This window comes from Pseudophryne corroboree, unplaced genomic scaffold (genome assembly GCF_028390025.1).
Source record: "Pseudophryne corroboree isolate aPseCor3 unplaced genomic scaffold, aPseCor3.hap2 scaffold_99, whole genome shotgun sequence".
Classification (NCBI taxonomy): Eukaryota; Metazoa; Chordata; class Amphibia; order Anura; family Myobatrachidae; genus Pseudophryne; species Pseudophryne corroboree.
In genome coordinates, this window is record NW_026970570.1 from 1575732 (window position 1) to 1595327 (window position 19596).

Here is a 19596-nt window from a genome sequence, read left to right on the forward strand (position 1 = left end):
ACACACACACGTACGTACACGCGCGGCACCTGACACACGCCTGTACGTACACACATGCACAGCACCTGACATACACACATGTAGGTATGCGCCACCTGACACACACGTACACGCACGACACTTGACACACACGTACGTACACGCACGGCACTGACACGTATGTACGCGCACGGCACCTGACACTCACGTACATACTAGTGATGAGTGGGTTCGGTTCGTCGGAATCCGAACCCCCCGAACTTCACCCATTTTACACGGGTCCGAGGCAGGTTCGAACCTTCCCGCCTTGCTCGGCTAGCCCGAGCGCGCACGAACGTCATCATACCGCTGTCGGATTCTCGCGAGATTCGGATGTCTGCATTCGTGGAAAGGGATCCCATGTGTAAACATGGGACCCCTTTCAGTCCGTCTGGTCCGGGTGTTCGGTTTGTTGTTTTGCCAAGTACGTGGATTTAATCTGGAACCTGGATCAGGTGAGTATAATTATCTTTTATTTTCAGGTACCCGTGGATTCTACTTGGAGAAGAGGACCGACTGCTTCATGTCAACATAGGTAAGTATGTGTGTGTCGGCAGGTGGGAAATAAAGTTATACTTTCACGGTGTCTGTGTCCTGTTTTTATTTGGGTATTTTTCCCCCAGTAGAACTACAGGTACCAGCGGGCCCGTTTTTCTCCTGCATGCTGGTACTTGTGGTTCTCCAAGTACCAGCTTGCGGGGGAGGCTTGCTGGGACTTGTAGTACTACTAGAAAAAACAATATTCTTTAAATTTTCTCAAGGCTATCAGCCTCCCATCCGCAGCCCTTGGATGGGGGGGACAGCCTCGGGCTTCACCCCTGGCCCTTAGGTGGCTGGGGGGGGGGGACCCCTTGATTGAAGGGGTCCCCACTCCCCCAGGGTACCCCGGCCAGGGGTGACTAGTTGGATATTTAATGCCACGGCCGCAGGGCACTGTATAAAAGTGACCCCCGGCTGTGGCATTATCTGTCCAGCTAGTGGAGCCCGATGCTGGTGTAAAAAATACGGGGGACCCCTACTCTTTTTGTCCCCCGTATTTTTTGCACCAGCACCAGGCGCAGAGCCCGGTGCTGGTTTTAAAAATACGGGGGATCCCCTGTCCGTTTTTCCCCCGGATTTTTAGAACCAGGACCGGCTCGAAGAGCCCGAGGCTGGTTATGCTTTGGAGGGGGGACCCACGCAATTTTTTTTTCGGGTTTTTCACATTCCATTTAAAAAATAAATAATATTTTAAAAAATATATAAATAATACTTGTGCCTCCAAAAAAGACAAACCAAGTACCTAATCCCTTCTAATATAAATAGATATGCTATTACCAAAAAAAAAAAACTGCATAAAAAAAAACATGTTTTTAAAAATTTTTTATTAGATTCCGCCAGCAAAGTGTGGCGGATTGAAAATGACGAATTTACTGTTTAAAAGCACTGTTGTCGAATTTACAAACTTCAATTGAATATACTTTTGTCGAATTGCCGCATTTGTACCATTGCAGAAAAGTCGAATTTGTCAAATGTCGAATTTTAAAGTCGAATTTTGAAAGCCTGTAAGAATAGGCTCCGTCCCCTTCTACCCCTGTACCTTGCTCTCTCCTGTCTGTGCTCTCTCCCGTCTGTAGGACTAGGCCCCGCCCGCTTCTTACCCTCCTGTGACTGCTCTCTCCTGACAAGTGGACCAGGCCTGCCCCCTACACGCTGCTGGTGTCTTCATTGTTACTTGGTCTGGAGCTCCGTTGGGGAGAGAACTCACGTGAGCTCATTAAGAATGAGGAACTGGGATGTTTTAATTTTATTGTGAGTAGTGTAGTGTGGTGATGTAGTATGTTGTATGGGGGGTATAGTGTAATTATGAAGTGCAGCATATGGGAGGGCTGTAGCATAGTGATGTAGTGTGGCATATGGGGGGTGGTAGCGCATAGGCGTGCGTACAGGGGGTGCCTGGTGCGCACAGGCACTCCCTAATGTCCAGCACCGCTGCACGCCACGCTTGAGTAGCACAGTGATCGCTGAGTGTGTGATCGGTGGAGCCTAGCCTGCAGCTCATTTCCGTACCTCCCACCACCGCTGCACCCGACCCCCCTCTGCCTGCTGCTAATACTATGCTGAGTGCATTCGTCGGCGGCCTCACTGGGGGGACTGGCGTCACCTTGCAATGTGACGTGGTGATGTCCGCCCATGCTCTCCTCCCGCCCACCTGTGCTTTCCTCCTGCTGCGGTCTCTCAGTCCTAGTGTGCCGCGGCCGCCACACCACTGGCAGTGTTCCTCTAGGAGGGACTGGGAGCTGCTGGCAGACACATTCTGCTGAGACTTACTTGTCAGTGCGGGTTCCGGACGGCAGGCGGCGGGTGGGAGGGCAGACGGGGAGCAGGTGTCACAAGGAGTGTGTGGGTAACTAATTAACAATACTTCCGCTCAACGTGGCACTGCTGGTCCTTCATCTCCCATGTCTCTTCACCAGGTGGCGGGCGGCCCGGAAATTAAGTGATGTGTTGTGCAGCAGTCAGTGTGAAGTGACTGTGAGTAACACTGGTGGTGCTGATGATGCTGCTGCAGAATCTGGAAGCAATTAATTCATAAATATAATATACTCTATCAGTGTTTCTCTGACGTCCTAGTGGATGCTGGGAACTCCGTAAGGACCATGGGGATTAGCGGCTCCGCAGGATACTGGGCACAAAAGTAAAGCTTTAGGACTACCTGGTGTGCACTGGCTCCACCCCCTATGACAATCCTCCAAGCCTCAGTTAGATTTTTGTGCCCGGCCGAGAAGGGTGCACACTAGGGGCTCTCCTGAGCTTCTTAGTGAAAGTTTTGTTTTAGGTTTTTTATTTTCAGTGAGACCTGCTGGCAACAGGCTCACTGCATCGAGGGACTAAGGGGAGAAGAAGCGAACTCACCTGCGTGCAGAGTGGATTGGGCTTCTTAGGCTACTGGACACCATTAGCTCCAGAGGGACCGAACACAGGCCCAGCCTCGGAGCTCGGTCCCAGAGCCGCGCCGCCGGCCCCCTTACAGAGCCAGAAGCAAGAAGAGGTCCGGAAAATCGGCGGCAGAAGACATCCTGTCTTCACCAAGGTAGCGCACAGCACTGCAGCTGTGCGCCATTGCTCCTCAGCACACTTCACACTTCGGTCACTGAGGGTGCAGGGCGCTAGGGGGGGGCGCCCTGAGCAGCAATAGAAACACCTTGGCTGGCGAAAATACATCACATATAGCCCCCAGGGCTATATGGATGAATTTTAACCCCTGGCAGATTCCACAGAAAAACGTGAGAAAAGGCCGCCGAGAAGGGGGCGGAGCCTATCTCCTCAGCACACTGGCGCCATTTTCTCTCACAGCGCCGTTGGAGGGAAACTCCCTGGCTCTCCCCTGCAGTTACTACACTACAGAAAGGGGTTAAAAAAGAGAGGGGGGCACTAATTAGGCGTAGTATAACAATACAGCAGCTATAAGGGGAAAAACACTTATATAAGGTTATCCCTGTATATATATATATATATATATAGCGCTCTGGTGTGTGCTGGCATACTCTCCCTCTGTCTCCCCAAAGGGCTAGTGGGGTCCTGTCCTCTATCAGAGCATTCCCTGTGTGTGTGCTGTGTGTCGGTACGATTGTGTCGACATGTATGAGGAGGAAAATGGTGTGGAGGCGGAGCAATTGCCTGTAATGGAGTTGTCACCCCCTAGGGAGTCGACACCTGAGTGGCTGAGCTTATGGAAGGAATTACGTGACAGTGTCAGCTCTTTACAAAAGATTGATGACATGAGACAGCCGGCTACTCAGCCTGTGCCTGTCCAGGTGTCTCAAAAGCCATCAGGGGCTCTAAAACGCCCGTTACCGCAGATGGCAGATACAGACGCCGACACGGATACTGATTCCAGTGTCGACGATTAAGAGACGAATGTGACTTCCAGTAGGGCCACACGTTACATGATTGAGGCTATGGAAAATGTTTTTACACATTTCTGATAATACCAGTACCACTAAAAAGGGTATTATGTTGGGTGAGAAAAAACTGCCTGTAGTTTTTCCTGCATCTGAGGAATTAAATGAAGTGTGTGATGATGCGTGGGTTTCCCCCGATAAAAACTGTTAATTCCTAAAAAGTTATTAGCATCATACCCCTTCCCGCCAGAGGATAGGGCACATTGGGAAACACCCCCTAGGGTGAATAAAGCGCTCACACGCTTGTCTAAACAGGTGGCACTACCGTCCCCGGATACGGCCGCCCTTAAGGAACCTGCTGACAGAAAGCAGTAAAATATCCTAAAATGTATATACACTCACACGGGTGTGATACTGCGACCAGCAATCGCCTCAGCCTGGATGTGCAGTGCTGGGGTGGCTTGGTCGGATTCCCTGACTGACAATATTGATACCCTAGATAGGGACAGTATATTACTGACTATAGAGCATTTAAAAGATGCTTTCTATATATGCGTTGTGCACAGAGGGATATTTGCCGACTGGCATCAAGAGTAAGTGCGCTGTCCATTTCTGCCAGAAGAGGGTTATGGACAAGACAGTGGTCAGGTGATGCTGATTCCAAAAGGCATATGGAAGTATCGCCTTATAAAAGGGAGGAGTTATTTGGGGTAGGTCTAACAGACCTGGTGGCCACGGCAACGGCTGGGAAATCCACATTTTTACCCCAGGTAGCCTCTCAACATAAGAAGACGCCGTATTATCAGGCGCAGTCCTTTGGGCCCCATAAGGGCAAGCGGGCAAAAGGCTCCTCATTTCTGCCCCGTGGCAGAGGGAGAGGAAAAAGGCTGCAGCAAACAGCCAGTTCCCAGGAACAGAAACGGTGGGGGCCCGTCTCATAAATTTCAGCGTGCAGTGGGCTCACTCACAGGTGGACCCCTGGATCCTTCAGGTGGTATCTCAGGGGTACAAATTGGAATTTGAGACGTCTCCCCTTCGCCGTTTTCCTAAAGTCTGCTTTACTGACGTCTCCCTCCGACAGGGAGGCGGTATGGGAAGCCATTCACAAGCTGTATTCCCAGCAGGTGATAATCAAGGTACCCCTCCTACAACAGGGAAAGGGGTATTATTCCACGCTGTTTGTGGTACCGAAGCCGGACGGCTCGGTGAGACCTAATTTAAATCTGAAATCCTTGAACACTTACATACAAAGGTTCAAATTCAAGATGGAGTCACTCAGAGCGGTGATGGCAAACCGGGAAGAAGGGGATTATATGGTGTCTCTGGACATCAAGGATGCTTATCTCCATGTCCCAAATTACCCTTCTCACCAAGGGTACCTCAGGTTTGTGGTACAGAACTGTCACTATCAGTTTCAGACGCTGCCGTTTGGTTTGTCCACGGCACCCCGGGTCTTTACCAAAGTAATGGCCGAAATGATGATACTCCTTCGAAGGAAGGGAGTTTTAATTATCCCTTACTTGGACGATCTCCGGATAAGGGCAAGATCCAGGGAACAGTTGGTAGTCGGGGTAGCACTATCTCAGGTAGTGTTGCGGCAGCACGGTTGGATTCTTAATATTCCAAAATCGCAGCTGATTCCGACGACACGTCTTCTATTCCTAAGGATGATCCTGGACACAGTCCAGAAAATAAGAATTTACTTACCGATAATTCTATTTCTCATAGTCCGTAGTGGATGCTGGGGACTCCGAAAGGACCATGGGGAATAGCGGCTCCGCAGGAGACTGGGCACAAAGTAAAAGCTTTAGGACTAGCTGGTGTGCACTGGCTCCTCCCCCTATGACCCTCCTCCAAGCCTCAGTTAGGATACTGTGCCCGGACGAGCGTACACAATAAGGAAGGATTTTGAATCCCGGGTAAGACTCATACCAGCCACACCAATCACACCGTACAACTTGTGATCTGAACCCAGTTAACAGCATGATAACAGAAGGAGCCTCTGAAAAGATGGCTCACAACAACAATAACCCGATTTTTGTAACAATAACTATGTACAAGTAATGCAGACAATCCGCACTTGGGATGGGCGCCCAGCATCCACTACAGACTATGAGAAATAGAATTATCGGTAAGTAAATTCTTATTTTCTCTAACGTCCTAGTGGATGCTGGGGACTCCGAAAGGACCATGGGGATTATACCAAAGCTCCCAACCGGGTGGGAGAGTGCGGATGACTCTGCAGCACCGAATGAGAGAACTCCAGGTCCTCCTCAGCCAGGGTATCAAATTTGTAGAATTTAGCAAACATGTTTTCCCCTGACCAAGTAGCTGCTCGGCAAAGTTGTAAAGCCGAGACCCCTCGGGCAGCCGCCCAAGATGAGCCCACTTTCCGTGTGGAATGGGCTTTTACAGATTTTGGCTGTGGCAGGCCTGCCACAGAATGTGCAAGCTGAATTGTACTACAAATCCAACGAGCAATCGTCTGCTTAGAAGCAGGAGCACCCAGCTTGCTGGGTGCATACAGGATAAACAGCGAATCAGATTTTCTGACTCCAGCCGTCCTGGAAACATATATTTTCAGGGCCCTGACTACGTCCAGCAACTTGGAATCCTCCAAGTCCCTAGTAGCCGCAGGCACCACATATGAAAAATTAGGTAAGGGCTTTTATAGGATAAAGCCGCCAATTCTGAGACACGATGTACAGAGAGCCAACGTAAAAAATAACAATGTTTATTAATAAAACATATAAAAAGATTAATTGTCAAATAACCGGTGAAAAATATATATAAATATATATAAGAACATTCTACCTTTGAGAAAGTCACGTGAACGTGACGAAACGCGTCAGGACCCGCCCCTATCCACACTCAGCTCAGGTGAAATCTTCCAGGTGTTCCTTGGTCCCCGCTGCACCCTCCTTCTACAGCATCCGACATCAGCGGCTTCAGCGCACACGCCGCCACGACCGGGTTGTGAGAGAGACGATCCATTCCTTTCCGCTGCACAGCGTATATGGGCATTGCAGGACATTGAAGCCGAGGACGCTCGGCTCTTACCAGCCCATTTTGGAAAGGTATTGAATATCAATTTCAACTGAGGGACTTTTTTATTCATTAGGATCCTACCAACACACCTGGTATTTATCAACTATCTAACAAGTGAATCACGGAACTTTTCACCCCAATAAGCTGAGTCATTACAATATACCACTAGTTCACGTCTAGTGACTGTTCTTATATATATTTGTATATATTTTTCACCGGTTATTTGACAATTAATCTTTTTATATGTTTTATTAATAAACATTGTTATTTTTTACGTTGGCTCTCTGTACATCATGTTTCGTTCCTGATATTCAGCGCAGCCGTTTGTTCTTTTTCTATGCTATCACCACAATACTACATATAGTATTCCGGCAAGCGCAGACTATCAGGAACATAAAATTGTGATTATTTAATTCTATGAAACACGTATTGGTTTTCACTTTTTATTTTGATGATTAGGCACTCGTTTGTTGCAGTTTTTTGTTTTGGTCAATTCTGAGACACGCCTGGCTAGCCTGCCAGGGCTAACAGCATTACCACTTTCCATGTGAGATATTTTAAGTCCACAGTGGTGAGTGGTTCAAACCAATGTGATTTTAGGAATCCCAAAACTACATTGAGATCCCAAGGTGCCACTGGAGGCACAAAAGGAGGCTGTATATGCAGTACTCCCTTGACAAACGTCTGAACTTCAGGAACAGAAGCCAGTTCTTTTTGGAAGAATATTGACAGGGCCGAAATTTGAACCTTAATGGACCCTAATTTGAAGCCCATAGACAGTCCTGTTTGCAGGAAATGCGGGAAACGACCCAGTTGAAATTCCTCTGTAGGGGCCTTCCTGGCCTCGCACCACGCAACATATTTACGCCAAATACGGTGATAATGTTGTATGGTTACATCCTTCCTGGCTTTGATCAGGGTAGGGATGACTTCATCCGGAATGCCTTTTTCCTTCAGGATCCGGCGTTCAACCGCCATGCCGTCAAACGCAGCCGCGGTAAGTCTTGGAACAGACATGGTCCCTGCTGGAGCAGGTCCTTTCTTAGAGGTAGAGGCCACGGGTCTTCCGTGAGCATCTCTTGAATTTCCGGGTACCAAGTCCTTCTTGGCCAATCCGGAGCCACGAGTATAGTCTTTACTCCTCTCCTTCTTATGATTCTCAGTACTTTTGGTATGAGAGGAAGAGGAGGGAACACATACACTGACTGGTACACCCACGGTGTTACCAGAGAGTCCACAGCTATTGCCTGAGGGTCCCTTGACCTGGCGCAATATCTGTCCAGTTTTTTGTTGAGGCGGGACGCCATCATGTCCACCCTTTGGTTTTTCCCAACGGTTCACAATCATGTGGAAGACTTCTGGGTGAAGTCCCCACTCCCCCGGGTGAAGATCGTGTCTGCTGAGGAAGTCTGCTTCCCAGTTGTCCACTCCCGGAATGAACACTGCTGACAGTGCTATCACATGATTCTCCGCCCAGCGAAGAATCCTTGCCACTTCCATCATTGCCCTCCTGCTTCTTGTGCCGCCCTGTCTGTTTACGTGGGCGACTGCCGTGATGTTGTCCGACTGGATCAACACCGGCTGACCCTGAAGCAGAGGTCTTGCCTGACTTAGGGCATTGTAAATGGCCCTTAGTTCCAGGATATTTATGTGAAGTGACGTTTCCATGCTTGACCACAAGCCCTGGAAATTTCTTCCCTGTGTGACTGCTCCCCAGCCTCTCAGGCTGGCATCCGTGGTCACCAGGACCCAATCCTGAATGCCGAATCTGCGGCCCTCTAGGAGATGAGCACTCTGTAACCACCACAGGAGAGACACCCTTGTCCTTGGAGACAGGGTTATCCGCTGATGCATTTGAAGATGCGATCCGGACCATTTGTCCAGCAGATCCCACTGAAAAGTTCTTGCGTGGAATCTGCCGAATGGAATCGCTTCGTAAGAAGCCACCATCTTTCCCAGGACCATTGTGCATTGATGTACTGACACTTGGCCTGGTCTTAGGAGGTTCCTGACTATGTCGGATAACTCCTTGGCTTTCTCCTCCGGGAGAAACACCTTTTTCTGTACTGTGTCCAGAATCATCCCTAGGAACAGCAGACGTGTCGTCGGAATCAGCTGCGATTTTGGAATATTTAGAATCCATCCGTGCTGTCGTAGTACTACTTGAGATAGTGCTACTCCGACCTCTAACTGTTCTCTGGACCTTGCCTGCTTACTTTGTGCCTTCCAATGCACAATGCAAACTACAGGTAGTGCTGCAGGGCCCACACCCTTTTACTTGCCGTACAGAGCAGCTCTGGAGCTGTTACAGTGCCCAGCTGCTGCAAGAAATCAGCTTGAATGCTTCAGGGGCTGGGGCATAGCCAACATGAGCCCCACACCGAAGGAGGGTGGAGGTGTTTAATGCGAACTAGGGGTCATCCAAGCGCCGCAAAAGGCCGCCATGCCCTGCACGCCCCTTTTCTCTTTTCATATGCAGACGAGGGTTGAAGCCAACTTTGACCCACTGCTTGGATGACATCACCGTATGCAAATCCATCTGCTGCAGGCCTTCCCCCAGGAATGCTTGCACTAGTTGTTGCATTTGGTTTGTTGTCTGGGGGTGCTTCATTATTAGGCAGCCTTCTGCCCTCCCATGTTCATCTGAAAATTTGTGTTCTCCCTGCAGTTGTTGTCCCCAGATGAGAGTTCCCTTGTGCTGCCTCAGTTGAATCTCCTTTACTTGACAGAGATGTGCCTGAGCAGCGGCCCTCCCCAGCCCTATCCCAAATCATACTTATTTTGCATAGGAGATACCATGGTCATGAAGATTGTTCTCCCAGGGTGAGGTTCATTCATTGCATTCTGGGTATGCTGACCCCTGTGATTTCCCCAAATGTGGGAAACTCGACTGCATTATTTGTGGTAGTGGGGGACTGTGTTTGTGCTTTCCTCTGGTCAGCTCTGGTAAAAGTCAGATTTATTTGTCTCAGATCTTCCTCTAGCCTTGTTCTTCTTTCGAGAGTTCCCTTGTGCTGCCTCAGTTGGATCTCCTTCACTTGACAGGGGGGTACCCGAGCAGCGACCCTCCCCAGCTCTAGCCCAAATTCTACTTACCTGGCAGGTGAGATACTATGATCATGTAGGTGCTTCTCCCAGGGCAAGGCTCACCCATTGCACTCTGGGTGTGCTGCTCCTGCGATTTCCCCAAATGTGGGAAACTTGACTGCATAATTTGTGTTTCCCCTGGTCGGCTCTCATATAATTCAGATCTCTTTGTCTCAGGTCTCTCTCCAGCCTAGTTTGCTGTCTGTTTCAACTTCTCTTTTCTTGAGCCGCTCCCTTCTATGCCCTTGCGCACTATCCTGACTTCTCCCGTCTGCTTACTTTGTGCCTTCCAATGCACAATGCAAACTACAGGTAGTGCTGCAGGGCCCACACCCTTTTGCTTGCCGTTCAGAGCAGCTCTGGAGCTGTTACAGTGCCCAGCTGCTGCAAGAAATCAGCTTGAATGCTTCAGGGGCTGGGGCATAGCCAACATGAGCCCCACACCGAAGGAGGGTGGAGGTGTTTAATGCGAACTAGGGGTCATCCAAGCGCCGCAAAAGGCCGCCATGCCCTGCACGCCCCTTTTCTCTTTTCATATGCAGACGAGGGTTGAAGCCAACTTTGACCCACTGCTTGGATGACATCACCATATGCAAATCCATCTGCTGCTGGCCTTCCCCCAGGAATGCTTGTACTAGTTGTTGCATTTGGTTTGTTGTTTGGGGGTGCTTCAGTATTAGGCAGCCTTCTGCCCTCCCATGTTTATCTGGAAATATGTGTTCTCCCTGCAGTTGTTGTCCCCAGATGAGAGTTCCCTTGTGCTGCCTCAGTTGAATCTCCTTTACTTGACAGAGATGTGCCTGAGCAGCGGCCCTCCCCAGCCCTATCCCAAATCATACTTATTTTGCATAGGCGATACCATGGTCATGAAGATTGTTCTCCCAGGGTGAGGTTCATTCATTGCATTCTGGGTATGCTGACCCCTGTGATTTCCCCAAATGTGGGAAACACGACTGCATTATTTGTGGTAGTGGGGGACTGTGTTTGTGCTTTCCTCTGGACAGCTCTGGTAAAAGTCAGATTTATTTGTCTCAGATCTTCCTCTAGCCTTGTTCTTCTTTCGAGAGTTCCCTTGTGCTGCCTCAGTTGGATCTCTTTCACTTGACAGGGGGGTGCCAGAGCAGCGACCCTCCCCAGCTCTAGCCCAACTCCTACTTACCTGCCAGGTGAGATACTTTGATCATGAAGGTGCTTCTCCCAGGGCAAGGCTCACCCATTGCACTCTGGGTGTGGTGCCCCTGCGATTTTCCCAAATGTGGGAAGCTTGACTGCATAATTTGTGTTTCCCCTGGTCAGCTCTCGTATAATTCAGATCTCTTTGTCTCAGGTCTCTCTCCAGCCTAGTTTGCTGTCTGTTTCCACTTCTTTTTTCATGAGCCCCTCCCTTTTATACCCTTGTGCACTATCCTGACTTCTCCTCCTGTCTGCTTACTTTGTGCCTTCCAATGCACAATGCAAACTACAGGTAGTGCTGCAGGGCCCACACCCTTTTACTTGCCGTACAGAGCAGCTCTGGAGCTGTTACAGTGCCCAGCTGCTGCAAGAAATCAGCTTGAATGCTTCAGGGGCTGGGGCATAGCCAACATGAGCCCCACACCGAAGGAGGGTGGAGGTGTTTAATGTGAACTAGGGGTCATCCAAGTGCCGCAAAAGGCCGCCATGCCCTGCACGCCCCTTTTCTCTTTTCATATGCAGACGAGGGTTGAAGCCAACTTTGACCCACTGCTTGGATGACATCACCGTATGCAAATCCATCTGCTGCAGGCCTTCCCCCAGGAATGCTTGCACTAGTTGTTGCATTTGGTTTGTTGTTTGGGGGTGCTTCAGTATTAGGCAGCCTTCTGCCCTCCCATGTTCATCTGAAAATATGTGTTCTCCCTGCAGTTGTTGTCCCCAGATGAGAGTTCCCTTGTGCTGCCTCAGTTGAATCTCCTTTACTTGACAGAGATGTGCCTGAGCAGCGGCCCTCCCCAGCCCTATCCCAAATCATACTTATTTTGCATAGGAGATACCATGGTCATGAAGATTGTTCTCCCAGGGTGAGGTTCATTCATTGTATTCTGGGTATGCTGACCCCTGTGATTTCCCCAAATGTGGGAAACTCGACTGCATTATTTGTGGTAGTGGGGGACTGTGTTTGTGCTTTCCTCTGGTCAGCTCTGGTAAAAGTCAGATTTATTTGTCTCAGATCTTCCTCTAGCCTTGTTCTTCTTTCGAGAGTTCCCTTGTGCTGCCTCAGTTGGATCTCTTTCACTTGACAGGGGGGTGCCCGAGCAGCGACCCTCCCCAGCTCTAGCCCAACTCCTACTTACCTGCCAGGTGAGATACTATGATCATGAAGGTGCTTCTCCCAGGGCAAGGCTCACCCATTGCACTCTGATTTCCCCAAATGTGGGAAGCTTGACTGCATAATTTGTGTTTCCCCTGGTCGGCTCTCGTATAATTCAGATCTCTTTGTCTCAGGTCTCTCTCCAGCCTAGTTTGCTGTCTGTTTCCACTTCTTTTTTCATGAGCCCCTCCCTTTTATACCCTTGTGCACTATCCTGACTTCTCCTCCTGTCTGCTTACTTTGTGCCTTCCAATGCACAATGCAAACTACAGGTAGTGCTGCAGGGCCCACACCCTTTTACTTGCCGTACAGAGCAGCTCTGGAGCTGTTACAGTGCCCAGCTGCTGCAAGAAATCAGCTTGAATGCTTCAGGGGCTGGGGCATAGCCAACATGAGCCCCACACCGAAGGAGGGTGGAGGTGTTTAATGCGAACTAGGGGTCATCCAAGCGCCGCAAAAGGCCGCCATGCCCTGCACGCCCCTTTTCTCTTTTCATATGCAGACGAGGGTTGAAGCCAACTTTGACCCACTGCTTGGATGACATCACCGTATGCAAATCCATCTGCTGCAGGCCTTTCCCCAGGAATGCTTGCACTAGTTGTTGCATTTGGTTTGTTGTTTGGGGGTGCTTCAGTATTAGGCAGCCTTCTGCCCTCCCATGTTCATCTGAAAATATGTGTTCTCCCTGCAGTTGTTGTCCCCAGATGAGAGTTCCCTTGTGCTGCCTCAGTTGAATCTCCTTTACTTGACAGAGATGTGCCTGAGCAGCGGCCCTCCCCAGCCCTATCCCAAATCATACTTATTTTGCATAGGAGATACCATGGTCATGAAGATTGTTCTCCCAGGGTGAGGTTCATTCATTGCATTCTGGGTATGCTGACCCCTGTGATTTTCCCAAATTTGGGAAACTCGACTGCATTATTTGTGGTAGTGGGGGACTGTGTTTGTGCTTTCCTCTGGTCAGCTCTGGTAAAAGTCAGATTTCTTTGTCTCAGATCTTCCTCTAGCCTTGTTCTTCTTTCGAGAGTTTCCTTGTGCTGCCTCAGTTGGATCTCCTTCACTTGACAGGGGGGTGCCTGAGCAGCGACCCTCCCAAGCTCTAGCCCAACTCCTACTTACCTGCCAGGTGAGATACTATAATCAGGAAGGTGCTTCTCCCAGGGCAAGGCTCACCCATTGCACTCTGGGTGTGCTGCTCCTGCGATTTCCCCAAATGTGGGAAACTTGACTGCATAATTTGTGTTTCCCCTGGTCGGCTCTCGTATAATTCAGATCTCTTTGTCTCAGGTCTCTCTCCAGCCTAGTTTGCTGTCTGTTTCAACTTCTCTTTTCTTGAGCCGCTCCCTTCTATGCCCTTGCGCACTATCCTGACTTCTCCCGTCTGCTTACTTTGTGCCTTCCAATGCACAATGCAAACTACAGGTAGTGCTGCAGGGCCCACACCCTTTTACTTGCCGTTCAGAGCAGCTCTGGAGCTGTTACAGTGCCCAGCTGCTGCAATAAATCAGCTTGAATGCTTCAGGGGATGGGGCATGGCCAACATGAGCCCCACACCAAAGGAGGGTGGGGGTGTTTAATGCGAACTAGGGGTCATCCAAGCACCGCAAAAGGCCGCCATGCCCTGCACGCCCCTTTTCTCTTTTCATATGCAGATGAGGGTTGAAGCCAACTTTGACCCACTGCTTGGATGACATCACCGTATGCAAATCCGTCTTCTGCAGAACTTCCCCCAGGAATGCTTGCACTAGTTGTTGCATTTGGTTTGTTGTTTGGGGGTGCTTCAGTATTAGGCAGCCTTCTGCCCTCCCATGTTCATCTGAAAATATGTGTTCTCCCTGCAGTTGTTGTCCCCAGATGAGAGTTCCCTTGTGCTGCCTCAGTTGAATCTCCTTTACTTGACAGAGATGTGCATGAGCAGCGGCCCTCCCCAGCCCTATCCCAAATCATACTTATTTTGCATAGGAGATACCATGGTCATGAAGATTACTCTCCCAGGGTAAGGTTCATTCATTGCATTCTGGGTATGCTGACCCCTGTGATTTCCCCAAATGTGGGAAACGCGACTGCTTTATTTGTTGGTAGTGGGGGACTGTGTTTGTGTTTTCCTCTGGTCAGCTCTGGTAAAAGTCAAATTTCTTTGTTTCAGATCTTCCTCTAGCCTTGTTCTTCTTTCGAGAGTTTCCTTGTGCTGCCTCAGTTGGATCTCCTTCACTTGACAGGGGGGTGCCCGAGCAGCGACCCTCCCCAGCTCTAGCCCAACTCCTACTTACCTGCCAGGTGAGATACTATGATCATGAAGGTGCTTCTCCCAGGGCAAGGCTCACCCATTGCACTCTGGGTGTGCTGCCCCTGCGATTTCCCCAAATGTGGGAAACTTGACTGCATAATTTGTGTTTCCCCTGGTCAGGTCTCGTATAATTCAGATCTCTTTGTCTCAGGTCTCTCTCCAGCCTAGTTTGCTGTCTGTTTCAACTTCTCTTTTCTTGAGCCGCTCCCTTTTATACCCTTGTGCACTATCCTGACTTCTCCTCCTGTCTGCTTACTTTGTGCCTTCCAATGCGCAATGCAAACTACAGGTAGTGCTGCAGGGCCCACACCCTTTTACTTGCCTTACTGAACAGCTCTGGAGCTGTTACAGTGCCAAGCTGCTGCAAGAAATCAGCTTGAATGCTTCAGGGGATGGGACATGGCCAACATGAGCCCCACACCGAAGGAGGGTGGAGGTGTTTAATGCGAACTAAGGGTCATCCAAGCGCCGCAAAAGGCCGCCATGCCCTGCATACCCCTTTTCTCTTTTCATATGCAGATGAGGGTTCCAGCCAACTTTGGCCCACTGCTTGGATGACATCACCGTATGCAATTCCGTCTTCTGCAGAACTTCCCCCAGGAATGCTTGTACTAGTTGTTGCATTTGGTTTGTTGTTTGGGGGTGCTTCAGTATTAGGCAGCCTTCTGCCCTCCCATGTTCATCTGAAAATATGTGTTCTCCCTGCAGTTGTTGTCCCCAGATGAGAGTTTCCTTGTGCTGCCTCAGTTGAATCTCCTTTACTTGACAGAGATGTGCATGAGCAGCGGCCCTCCCCAGCCCTATCCCAAATCATACTTATTTTGCATAGGAGATACCATGGTCATGAAGATTGTTCTCCCAGGGTGAGGTTCATTCATTGCATTTTGGGTATGCTGACCCCTGTGATTTCCCCAAATGTGGGAAACTCGACTGCATTATTTGTGGTAGTGGGGACTGTGTTTGTGCTTTCCTCTGGTCAGCTCTGGAAAAAGTCAGATTTCTTTGTCTCAGATCTTCCTCTAGCCTTGTTCTTCTTTCGAGAGTTCCCTTGTGCTGCCTCAGTTTGATCTCTTTCACTTGACAGGGGGGTGCCCGAACAGCGACTTTCCCCAGCTCTAGCCCAACTCCTACTTACCTGCCAGGTGAGATACTATGATCATGAAGGTGCTTCTCCCAGGGCAAGGCTCACCCATTGCACTCTGGGTGTGCTGCCCCTGCGATTTCCCCAAATGTGGGAAACTTGACTGCATAATTTGTGTTTCCCCTGGTCGGCTCTCGTATAATTCAGATCTCTTTGTCTCAGGTCTCTCTCCAGCCTAGTTTGCTGTCTGTTTCCACTTCTCTTTTCTTCAGCCGCTCCCTTCTATACCCTTGTGCACTATCCTGACTTCTCCTCCCGTCTGCTTACTTTGTGCCTTCCAATGCACAATGCAAACTACAGGTAGTGCTGCAGGGCCCACACCCTTTTACTTGCCTTACAGAGCAGCTCTGGAGCTGTTACAGTGCCCAGCTGCTGCAAGAAATCAGCTTGAATGCTTCAGGGGATGGGGCATGGCCAACATGAGCCCCACACCAAAGGAGGGTGGAGGTGTTTAATGCGAACTAGGGGTCATCCAAGCACCGCAAAAGGCCGCCATGCCCTGCACGCCCCTTTTCTCTTTTCATATGCAGATGAGGGTTGAAGCCAACTTTGACCCACTGCTTGGATGACATCACCGTATGCAAATCCGTCTTCTGCAGAACTTCCCCCAGGAATGCTTGCACTAGTTGTTGCATTTGGTTTGTTGTTTGGGGGTGCTTCAGTATTAGGCAGCCTTTTGCCCTCCCATGTTCATCTGAAAATATGTGTTCTCCCTGCAGTTGTTGTCCCAAGATGAGAGTTCCCTTGTGCTGCCTCAGTTGAATCTCCTTTACTTGACAGAGATGTGCATGAGCAGCGGCCCTCCCCAGCCCTATTCCAAATCATACTTATTTTGCATAGGAGATACCATGGTCATGAAGATTTTTCTCCCAGGGTGAGGTTCATTCATTGCATTTTGGGTATGCTGACCCCTGTGATTTCCCCAAATGTGGGAAACTTGACTGCATTATTTGTGGTAGTGGGAGACTGTGTTTGTGCTTTCCTCTGGTCAGCTCTGGTAAAAGTCAGATTTCGTTGTCTCAGATTTTCCTTTAGCCTTGTTCTTCTTTCGAGAGTTCCCTTGTGCTGCCTCAGTTGGATCTCCTTCACTTTACAGGGGGGTACCCGAGCAGCGACCCTCCCCAGCTCTAGCCCAACTCCTACTTACCTGCCAGGTGAGATACTATGATCATGAAGGTGCTTCTCCCAGGGCAAAGCTCACCCATTGTACTCTGGGTGTGCTGCTCCTGCGATTTCCCCAAATGTGGGAAACTTGACTGCATAATTTGTGTTTCCCCTGGTCGGCTCTCGTATAATTCAGATCTCTTTGTCTCAGGTCTCTCTCCAGCCTAGTTTGCTGTCTGTTTCCACTTCTCTTTTCTTCAGCCGCTCCCTTCTATACCCTTGTGCACTATCCTGACTTCTCCTCCCGTCTGCTTACTTTGTGCCTTCCAATGCACAATGCAAACTACAGGTAGTGCTGCAGGGCCCACACCCTTTTACTTGCCTTACAGAGCAGCTCTGGAGCTGTTACAGTGCCCAGCTGCTGCAAGAAATCAGCTTGAATGCTTCAGGGGCTGGGGCATAGCCAACATGAGCCCCACACCGAAGGAGGGTGGAGGTGTTTAATGCAAACTAGGGGTCAGACAAGCGCCGCAAAAGGCCACCATGCCCTGCACGCCCCTTTTCTGTTTTCATATGCAGACGAGGGTTGAAGCCAACTTTGACCCACTGCTTGGATGACATCACCATATGCAAATCCATCTGCGGCAGGCCTTCCCCCAGGAATGCTTGCACTAGTTGTTGCATTTGGTTTGTTGTTTGGAGGTGCTTCAGTATTAGGCAGCCTTCTGCCCTCCTATGTTCATCTGAAAATATGTGTTCTCCCTGCAGTTGTTGTCCCAAGATGAGAGTTCCCTTGTGCTGCCTCAGTTGAATCTCCTTTACTTGACAGAGATGTGCATGAGCAGCGGCCCTCCCCAGCCCTATTCCAAATCATACTTATTTTGCATAGGAGATACCATGGTCATGAAGATTTTTCTCCCAGGGTGAGGTTCATTCATTGCATTTTGGGTATGCTGACCCCTGTGATTTCCCCAAATGTGGGAAACTTGACTGCATTATTTGTGGTAGTGGGAGACTGTGTTTGTGCTTTCCTCTGGTCAGCTCTGGTAAAAGTCAGATTTCTTTGTCTCAGATTTTCCTTTAGCCTTGTTCTTCTTTCGAGAGTTCCCTTGTGCTGCCTCAGTTGGATCTCCTTCACTTTACAGGGGGGTACCCGAGCAGCGACCCTCCCCAGCTCTAGCCCAACTCCTACTTACCTGCCAGGTGAGATACTATGATCATGAAGGTGCTTCTCCCAGGGCAAGGCTCACCCATTGTACTCTGGGTGTGCTGCTCCTGCGATTTCCCCAAATGTGGGAAACTTGACTGCATAATTTGTGTTTCCCCTGGTCGGCTCTCGTATAATTCAGATCTCTTTGTCTCAGGTCTCTCTCCAGCCTAGTTTGCTGTCTGTTTCCACTTCTCTTTTCTTCAGCCACTCCCTTCTATACCCTTGTGCACTATCCTGACTTCTCCTCCCGTCTGCTTACTTTGTGCCTTCCAATGCACAATGCAAACTACAGGTAGTGCTGCAGGGCCCACACCCTTTTACTTGCCTTACAGAGCAGCTCTGGAGCTGTTACAGTGCCCAGCTGCTGCAAGAAATCAGCTTGAATGCTTCAGGGGATGGGGCATGGCCAACATGAGCCCCACACCAAAGGAGGGTGGAGGTGTTTAATGCGAACTAGGGGTCATCCAAGCACCGCAAAAGGCCGCCATGCCCTGCACGCCCCTTTTCTCTTTTCATATGCAGATGAGGGTTGAAGCCAACTTTGACCCACTGCTTGGATGACATCACCGTATGCAAATCCGTCTTCTGCAGAACTTCCCCCAGGAATGCTTGCACTAGTTGTTGCATTTGGTTTGTTGTTTGGGGGTGCTTCAGTATTAGGCAGCCTTCTGCCCTCCCATGTTCATCTGAAAATATGTGTTCTCCCTGCAGTTGTTGTCCCAAGATGAGAGTTCCCTTGTGCTGCCTCAGTTGAATCTCCTTTACTTGACAGAGATGTGCATGAGCAGCGGCCCTCCCCAGCCCTATTCCAAATCATACTTATTTTGCATAGGAGATACCATGGTCATGAAGATTTTTCTCCCAGGGTGAGGTTCATTCATTGCATTTTGGGTATGCTGACCCCTGTGATTTCCCCAAATGTGGGAAACTTGACTGCATTATTTGTGGTAGTGGGAGACTGTGTTTGTGCTTTCCTCTGGTCAGCTCTGGTAAAAGTCAAATTTCTTTGTCTCAGATTTTCCTTTAGCCTTGTTCTTCTTTCGAGAGTTCCCTTGTGCTGCCTCAGTTGGATCTCCTTCACTTTACAGGGGGGTACCCGAGCAGCGACCCTCCCCAGCTCTAGCCCAACTCCTACTTACCTGCCAGGTGAGATACTATGATCATGAAGGTGCTTCTCCCAGGGCAAGGCTCACCCATTGTACTCTGGGTGTGCTGCTCCTGCGATTTCCCCAAATGTGGGAAACTTGACTGCATAATTTGTGTTTCCCCTGGTCGGCTCTCGTATAATTCAGATCTCTTTGTCTCAGGTCTCTCTCCAGCCTAGTTTGCTGTCTGTTTCCACTTCTCTTTTCTTCAGCCGCTCCCTTCTATACCCTTGTGCACTATCCTGACTTCTCCTCCCGTCTGCTTACTTTGTGCCTTCCAATGCACAATGCAAACTACAGGTAGTGCTGCAGGGCCCACACCCTTTTACTTGCCTTACAGAGC

At 49.6% G+C, this 19596-nt stretch overlaps 16 non-coding genes and 1 pseudogene across 16 annotated transcripts; all 17 read left to right on the top strand.

Moving 5' to 3' along the window:
• The first annotated feature begins 9722 nt into the window (after nucleotides 1-9722).
• LOC135049442 (U1 spliceosomal RNA) lies at nucleotides 9723-9886 on the top strand. Its single transcript, XR_010241195.1, has one exon. It is a non-coding gene; the product is annotated as a U1 spliceosomal RNA (small nuclear RNA).
• A 152-nt stretch (nucleotides 9887-10038) lies between these two features.
• Nucleotides 10039-10180, top strand: LOC135049382 (U1 spliceosomal RNA; annotated as a pseudogene).
• Nucleotides 10181-10872: 692 nt separating this feature from the next.
• On the top strand, nucleotides 10873-11036 carry LOC135049285 (U1 spliceosomal RNA). Its single transcript, XR_010241047.1, has one exon. It is a non-coding gene; the product is annotated as a U1 spliceosomal RNA (small nuclear RNA).
• A 152-nt stretch (nucleotides 11037-11188) lies between these two features.
• LOC135049622 (U1 spliceosomal RNA) lies at nucleotides 11189-11351 on the top strand. The gene has a single exon (XR_010241350.1). It is a non-coding gene; the product is annotated as a U1 spliceosomal RNA (small nuclear RNA).
• A 674-nt stretch (nucleotides 11352-12025) lies between these two features.
• LOC135049176 (U1 spliceosomal RNA) lies at nucleotides 12026-12189 on the top strand. The gene has a single exon (XR_010240943.1). It is a non-coding gene; the product is annotated as a U1 spliceosomal RNA (small nuclear RNA).
• A 972-nt stretch (nucleotides 12190-13161) lies between these two features.
• Nucleotides 13162-13325, top strand: LOC135049171 (U1 spliceosomal RNA). The gene has a single exon (XR_010240938.1). It is a non-coding gene; the product is annotated as a U1 spliceosomal RNA (small nuclear RNA).
• Nucleotides 13326-13477: 152 nt separating this feature from the next.
• LOC135049531 (U1 spliceosomal RNA) lies at nucleotides 13478-13640 on the top strand. Its single transcript, XR_010241277.1, has one exon. It is a non-coding gene; the product is annotated as a U1 spliceosomal RNA (small nuclear RNA).
• Nucleotides 13641-14311: 671 nt separating this feature from the next.
• Nucleotides 14312-14476, top strand: LOC135049534 (U1 spliceosomal RNA). The gene has a single exon (XR_010241280.1). It is a non-coding gene; the product is annotated as a U1 spliceosomal RNA (small nuclear RNA).
• Nucleotides 14477-14628: 152 nt separating this feature from the next.
• Nucleotides 14629-14791, top strand: LOC135049447 (U1 spliceosomal RNA). Its single transcript, XR_010241200.1, has one exon. It is a non-coding gene; the product is annotated as a U1 spliceosomal RNA (small nuclear RNA).
• A 674-nt stretch (nucleotides 14792-15465) lies between these two features.
• Nucleotides 15466-15627, top strand: LOC135049180 (U1 spliceosomal RNA). The gene has a single exon (XR_010240947.1). It is a non-coding gene; the product is annotated as a U1 spliceosomal RNA (small nuclear RNA).
• A 153-nt stretch (nucleotides 15628-15780) lies between these two features.
• Nucleotides 15781-15943, top strand: LOC135049433 (U1 spliceosomal RNA). Its single transcript, XR_010241187.1, has one exon. It is a non-coding gene; the product is annotated as a U1 spliceosomal RNA (small nuclear RNA).
• Nucleotides 15944-16617: 674 nt separating this feature from the next.
• LOC135049310 (U1 spliceosomal RNA) lies at nucleotides 16618-16781 on the top strand. Its single transcript, XR_010241071.1, has one exon. It is a non-coding gene; the product is annotated as a U1 spliceosomal RNA (small nuclear RNA).
• Nucleotides 16782-16933: 152 nt separating this feature from the next.
• Nucleotides 16934-17096, top strand: LOC135049505 (U1 spliceosomal RNA). Its single transcript, XR_010241252.1, has one exon. It is a non-coding gene; the product is annotated as a U1 spliceosomal RNA (small nuclear RNA).
• Nucleotides 17097-17770: 674 nt separating this feature from the next.
• On the top strand, nucleotides 17771-17934 carry LOC135049311 (U1 spliceosomal RNA). The gene has a single exon (XR_010241072.1). It is a non-coding gene; the product is annotated as a U1 spliceosomal RNA (small nuclear RNA).
• Nucleotides 17935-18086: 152 nt separating this feature from the next.
• LOC135049496 (U1 spliceosomal RNA) lies at nucleotides 18087-18249 on the top strand. Its single transcript, XR_010241243.1, has one exon. It is a non-coding gene; the product is annotated as a U1 spliceosomal RNA (small nuclear RNA).
• Nucleotides 18250-18923: 674 nt separating this feature from the next.
• On the top strand, nucleotides 18924-19087 carry LOC135049312 (U1 spliceosomal RNA). Its single transcript, XR_010241073.1, has one exon. It is a non-coding gene; the product is annotated as a U1 spliceosomal RNA (small nuclear RNA).
• A 152-nt stretch (nucleotides 19088-19239) lies between these two features.
• LOC135049497 (U1 spliceosomal RNA) lies at nucleotides 19240-19402 on the top strand. Its single transcript, XR_010241244.1, has one exon. It is a non-coding gene; the product is annotated as a U1 spliceosomal RNA (small nuclear RNA).
• The last annotated feature ends 194 nt before the right edge of the window (nucleotides 19403-19596 follow it).